This window comes from Anomalospiza imberbis, chromosome 2, assembly GCF_031753505.1.
Source record: "Anomalospiza imberbis isolate Cuckoo-Finch-1a 21T00152 chromosome 2, ASM3175350v1, whole genome shotgun sequence".
Classification (NCBI taxonomy): domain Eukaryota; kingdom Metazoa; phylum Chordata; class Aves; order Passeriformes; family Viduidae; genus Anomalospiza; species Anomalospiza imberbis.
This window is the reverse complement of record NC_089682.1, coordinates 28,859,492-28,865,503: the sequence shown is the minus strand read 5'-3', so window position 1 is coordinate 28,865,503 and position 6,012 is coordinate 28,859,492. Positions and strand designations below refer to the sequence as shown.

General features: G+C 41.4%; 1 protein-coding gene across 5 annotated transcripts in view; it reads right to left on the bottom strand.

Annotated features, from left to right (window-relative positions):
- Nucleotides 1-6,012, bottom strand: part of LOC137468509 (uncharacterized) — a 70,081-nt gene that overhangs the window by 19,232 nt on the left and 44,837 nt on the right. The window lies entirely within an intron of this gene.

The following is a 6,012-nucleotide window of genomic DNA, read 5'->3' as shown; positions in this document are numbered from 1 at the left end:
GGAATGTTTCAACATAGTCTTTACTCGGTTTGTACTTTACAATAGGCTTTTCCTCCTGGTTCACCTACACAACAGGCTTTGACATCAATGAAGATGATGAGAGCAGCTGTTTGTTATTTGTCTGTGAATATTTCCTATCATCCCAAGCAAAAATGCAGACTACTGCATGGGACTATGCAGAGATGTGTGAAGAAGTCATTCTCCAAAAATCATTCTGTGTAGATTTCTTGTAGTTGCCCACAGAAAGCCATATGGGGGCATGGAGGATTTTTAGAAGCCTGACAGACACAGGAGGTAGCACTTCCAGGCACTGTCTTGTCCTATCTGCCTTGTTAAATCCTGGCAAAAAAAACCGTGAAGAGGAGAGGAAGGTGTTGCACATTCTTGGGTAAGGTGTCGTAAGGGGCTGGGGTGGTGCAATGGTGGGTGTGATCAGACCACTGGCAGGTGAACCAGAATTTGAGCCTTGAACAATAGTTTCAGTGTCTTAGAGAGGGAGAGAATAAAGAGAATAGCATACAAGTTTTAATGAGAAAAATTGACTGTTGATGCAGAGGTTTTGAGAAGGGACCAGCCTGTGTCCTGACAGCACATACATTCCACACAGTAAACAGACTTCAAAATAACCCACCAAAAGCCAAAATAAAGGTTTGATACTTTTTGTACCTTTCCAACAGCAGTAGTTGGTACTCTTCTCTCACGAGTATGGCCATGTAACAGGATTTTAAAATCTGGAAGAATTATTAAAATAAAAGGCCAAGTCTTGCCTTGCTCCTTAATTAGGAAGAGCTATAGATCTCTATAGGACTATTCTTGATTGTTGTCTTCTGTGCTTTGTATACCTTTGGGTGTCTCTTCCCAATGGCCTGTGAAAGATTTTTGATCTCCTAGAACCTTACTTTTTAGGGCATTGTGTAACCTGCTTGTTTTGTGAGAAGGCAGAGTGCAAAAATTGAGAAACTGCCTTATGTGCTGTATAGTATGATTTCAATTACTTCACTTAGTTATTGCTAACCATATTTTATAAATATCAACACATCATATTTGTTCTGGCCATTGAAATTATGTTTTCAAAGTAATTCAAATATGCATTCTGATATATTTTGTCAATATTACAATTGTACAAAAATGGTTATATCAGGAGAAGCATCTTCAAATTGCCTCCCTGCAATTTGTTCTCTGTATCTTAACTTTGTACAGTATTACAAGATCATTTTGTTCATGTGCTAAGTGGGATCCTAGTATATCACTACATTCAGTCAAAATATTGCAAGTTAAAATAAGAATACCTGTAGATTATGAAAATGACACCAAGAAAGTAGCATTTCTTGTTAGAAAAGCAGAAAAACTGGAAATAATTTCAGTAAAAACTGATTTGAAGAGGGATATATGGGAGGCATTGTCATTATTGTGGACTAGAGTAAAAGAAAAATATAGATCAAATCAGAATTACTTACCTTGACTTAAAAATGTAAATGAACCAAGACATTTGCAAAGAGATAGTATCACCTTAGTGGTTTGCTCTAAGGCAATTGCCTACACTCCCTCGGTAGTTGAGAGAGAAAGAGACTCCACCAGTAACAGAGACTTATTTTCTTATGGCCACATAAGGTACCATCCTATAATGGCCATATGAAATGGTTGAACGGGGATCTGGAGGTGCTACCCATGACAGAAAGGGAAAGAAAATTATCTGAGACTAGATAGCTTATTCTAAGACAGCCACAGCAACTTATAAAGAATCCTGCTCTGTACATGAAGTCCCAAATTTAGAAAACAAAAGACCCAATTAATTTCTAAGGTATTTTCATTTATTACAAACAGATGTGCTAGGGACGAGCATGCCTGTTTGTATCTTGACATAGATTTCATAGGCTGGACTTCAGTTCATAACAGCTCTGCAGTTATGAATCTTGAGACATATTTCACTCCAATTTCGGAAGTTTTAGGAAGTTCAGGGTCTTTATTCACAAAAGCCTTTGAGAAATAGAGCTCTCAGATTTTAATTCTTCATTTGAAATAAGAAAGTTAGTGAAATAAGGATACATACAGTAGGCTTTCTACAGCTTTTTCTTTGAGAAAGCTAGGACAAACTCAACAGCATAAATGCTTTTCTCTTTGATGGATGAAGTCATGGAACTGATTTCTGGTATAGTCTCCATATCTGGGCCTTAGGCAGCTATAGTGAATATCAGTCTCATATCCATACCATATCTAAGAGATGCTTGTCTGTGTCTTAAATCAGACATATGCTTCTTTAGTGAATGCAGTACAAATTAAGCTAATTTCTTGGGTTTGACTCTATAAACAGACCAAGTAATGGTCATCAAAGTTCACTGAAATAAATTTTAAGTCACAAAGCTCAGTAGTATTTGTGAGCATGTTTTTTCATAAAACTGACCTTCTTTTGAAATATCAGGACTGAAAACCAATCTCCACCGGCCAGAGAATAAAACAGGACATGAAGAGTATTTGCCCTATTTCTGATGCTTTAGTTCTGTCCTTCAGAATAATTAAAGACTGGATTTGCCATACAGCAGTTTCTGTCTTTCTCAAAACAGAAAGAGAGTGGGAAGCAACAGAAATAAAAATATATAAAAGAAAGAGCAGAAAAGAGAAAGGTTTGCTCCAGCCCTCCAACTTCCCTTTATGAAAGGCAAAAGACCAAAGGGTTTTTCACTTGATGAGGGCCAGACCACAGGCTAGGATACAAACCCCACTCCTCTTGGGTTGTGGTGCTGAGCAATCATCCTGCCCCTTTGCTGTGACCTGTCAGAGGTGGATTGCCAAAGCACTAGGGAAGGGTCTCGTGCAGGACCAGCTCCTCACCTGGAACATCTCCCTAGGAACAGTCCCAGTTTGCATGGGTGAGAATTTAACCCACCTGTGACAGATGTAGTGCAGAGGAATGATACTGGACTTAATAAACCAGTCAAATAAGATGTGCTGAGAGTGGCTGTAATACATACAGAAATATCCTTCAGTGGAGCAGTAAGAGAATTCCAGTAAAGAGACACGCCTCACCTGTTGGCGAATACTGTTCTTAGCCTGGACTTTGCACAAAAACACTGCAGAGATCCCCACAAATCCATATACAGTGGGTCAGAAGAGTGCAACAAGCTAGCAGAGGAGTTAAATTAATCTCTTGCATTGTGTCTGCTGCTGAGAGCAGTGTAGAAATTCCTGTGCCAAAGGCACTTTGCAAAGAAAATCAGAGTGTGGCCTTTATACAGATTGAAGTCTCTAAGGAGGAAGTTGTAGAGTAACTTGAGAAACTCAAGTGCAGTAAATCACCACAACCGGATGGTGTTCATCTGGGAGTTCTGAGGGGAAATAAAGTGAGAAAAAGCCAAGATACTGACAAGAGGATGCCTTCTTCCCTTGAAAAATGCAGCAGCACAAGAAGGCTGGGAAGCCCTATTATATTGCCTGTCTTCAAAAGGAGATGAGGAAAATCCTGGGAATAAAAGAGCTTTGAAGTTTGCCACAGTTTTAGGGAGCCCAAAAATACTAGTTCTGAATAACAGCTCAAGAGAGAGCTTGTTGGACAAGAACACCCCATGAAGGTGTTTTTCAGTCTCCCAAACCACTAGGGCTGTTACAAGGGGGGAAATGCACTCAGCTACTTTGAAAAACCAGTGGCGCAGCCTTCAGAGGAAAAGTGGATGACAGAGTCTTCTCAGAGAAAGGTGACCAAATGATCCAAAGATTCTAAAGGTTTTACGGAGGTCAATTATAAGCAATTGTTACAGAGAATATTAAGAAACAAAACTGAGAATAATACTTGATTTCATCCTGGAATGACTCCAAATCAGTCTGGAAGAAGTGAATATGAGAAGTATTTCTCTTTCTATTGAGGCAGGGAAAGGTGAAAACCCAGAAGTAGTTATCAGGACTAGTGTCATAACAAATAAATTAGTCTGAATCCCAAATCCTGATGCATTCAAATAAGTGTACCTAGAATCCACCCGAGATCTGGATTCAAGTCACACATGTGGTTCCCATCTTAAAAGAGGACAAATCAATTCCTGGGTTGAAACTCCTGAGGTTTGTGCTCTGAGGTTTGAATACTCCATATTCAAAGACTTCAGCCTACACAACAGTTACGTATGAAATATAGGGGGTGGGAGGAGTGCATGTGTACACATAGCATGCGAAGGAAGCAATTAAATGTAAATCCAAAACAATTTAAAAAGTGATCCCTGGAAAAAAGTGCTCTGATGCAGAGACTGTAAGTATTTGTTCTTTACATTAGCTTGCTGCAGCTAGCTGAAAGGGCAGAAGATTGCAAGTAATAGACAGTGGGAATTTTGCGGGGTTTGGTGAGCCCTCTTACAATCAAACATTTTAAATTATCTGGATTTACATGGCTTTGTACCCTTCCATTTTCTTCCCTAGTTTTTTCATTCCTGTAGACTAGGGCCAGTGTACTGAATGCAAAGCTTCTTCAGTTTTAATTCGCTTTTTCTCTTGAATTCATTAGATTTTGAAAGCTTTCAAAGGAAGTCACAGGTAGGAATTAGAGAAAATATGGAAAGTGGGACACTTCTGACTGGTTTGTATGTTTCCAGTGTCTAAAGAGAAGGCTTTTTTTAAAAGCAAACTGTAGGAGGGTTTGTAAAAATAGATATTTACATTTACATATTGGGACAGATCCTCAGCTGCCATGGAGCAGTATTGCTCTATGCTCTTCAACAGGGCAGAACTGAGAACCTGCCTCTCACAAATGCACATTTATGTGAGGAATATGTCCAGGATTTTGTATTTTTCCAAATGTACAGAAATCTGCTTCTCCCTCCAGGTACTTTTGCCTGTGCACTAAGTTGTGGGAGTTACAGCTCCTCTGTTTTTAACTGAGGGTGGTGTCCTCAGAGAGGCAGGGTGCGAAGGAATGTTGAAGTGTAAGGAGAGGGACGCATGAACAAAGAAACCCAGAGAAGAAGGTGATGAAGAGAAATAGGAAAGAAAATGGTATCCCACATGGCCATGCTGTGCCAAGCAATTTCTGCATTCACAGCAACAGGGAGTTAAACTGTGATTATGTAGCAACCATGACTTTTGGAAAACACCTCAGGTGTTTCCAGCTAGGTAACAGGAATAGCAGGAGACCTGCTACTGATAGCAAGGTGGAGAAAAAGGATCTCTGGGCTCAGCTGTGCTGCTGCAGGAGTCACATAACACAGAACAGAGAGTAGGTGTCACATCAGATAGTGCTAATAGGTGCCAACAGCCACCTTCACCCCTTTCCCCTCAATCTTTCCCTGTGTGAGAGAGAGTCAAGTGAATATCAATGTGAAACAACTCTGTATGACTGTGTGCTTCTGCCCACACAGTGGGACCCTGGTAGTGATTCAGACTGTACTGGACTTTGGACGCATAATGTACACTGAATATCCATAATAAATAATAATTACCACAGTAGGGGGCAGCAGCCAGCTGTGGAGGAAGAGTAGGGCCAGCTGCTGGAAGAGATGTAGGCACTGGCTGAGCATGCAAGCTGGGCACTGGGGAGGGCGAGAGGGCCATGGCTGGGAGCCAGTGGCAGTTTACTGCCAAGAAAAGGGAGATAAAAGCACAAAAGAGTTTCACCAGAGGGAGCTGCTCCTGGCCACCCCTCAGCAATCGGTAGCGGCCCTGATCCAGGAGGGAAGGCTGATGGCAAACAGGAGCAACGCCAGCCTGTGAGCGTGGCCAACACTGCTCACATGTACCATGCTGGAGCTAGCACGACGGGTGTCTGTAAGCCAAGCAAGCCTGCTGCAGGGAAACAGCCCTGCACAGACCTCTGGCTTGCAGATGACCCATACCTCCTCCAGAAATGAGGACAGACCCATCCTGTTCCCCTCAACATCTCCCCAGATGCACCTCCTGCTAAAGCAGGGTCAATACTCCACAAATGAGTGCAGATCTAAAAGAGACTGATAGACACATGGTCAAAGCTTTTCTGAACTCCCTGATGCTCAGGTCTCCTTTATTTCATCTACAGAGAAGTGTCCTGGCAGCACTGAAGAT